The 675-nt window shown below is 59.7% G+C and overlaps 1 pseudogene; it reads left to right on the plus strand.

Annotated features, from left to right (window-relative positions):
- The first annotated feature begins 557 nt into the window (after positions 1-557).
- LOC124722160 lies at positions 558-675 on the plus strand (annotated as a pseudogene).

Raw genomic sequence — 675 nt, forward strand, 5'->3', positions numbered from 1 at the left:
GTCTTGTAGCGGTGTACAACTGCAAATTTGTAAACAGAAATCTATCTTTCGCCGCTAGAAGAGATGGATGCTTTGGCGAAGCGCCTGTGTCTTCTGTCCTAGTTTTCGCACCTTTCCCCGGCACAGTGCTGCTCCACTAGCGGCGAAACGGCCGCCCACGGCGTCTCGCAGATGTTTCTCGTGCTTGTGCTGTCATATGGACCGCGACCCGAGCGGCAGCGAGCGGCAGTCGGGACGGAAGGGGAGGCGACACGACAGGCGAGAATGCACTGCGCAAATTACGCAAGTATCTGGAAGCGCGGCGTGTGTCAGGCAGGTGAGAAAGCTTCCGTCGGTCCAGCAGGACACTGCCACACCCCGCGCAGTCACCCACCGCCCGGCCCGGCAGCGCCGGAGGTCGCACGCACCGAACGAATGATAGGCGGTGCAACGAGCAGCAGTGTCGTGCGTCTCCTCGCCTACTTGCTTTGCGTCAAATGTGCCACGGAAAGCGGCGATTGCGTGTGTTGGGAGAAGAGGTGAATGCTGCTTCTGTGGCGCGGCTACAGTATAAGGACGCCAACGGCCATACCATGTTGAATACACCGGTTCTCGGCCGATCACCGAAGTTAAGCAACATCGGGCCCGGTTAGTACTTGACTGGCTGGCCGCCTGGCAACACCTCGGTGCCGAGCG

This window comes from Schistocerca piceifrons, chromosome 1, assembly GCF_021461385.2.
Source record: "Schistocerca piceifrons isolate TAMUIC-IGC-003096 chromosome 1, iqSchPice1.1, whole genome shotgun sequence".
In the NCBI taxonomy this organism is placed as follows: Eukaryota; Metazoa; Arthropoda; class Insecta; order Orthoptera; family Acrididae; genus Schistocerca; species Schistocerca piceifrons.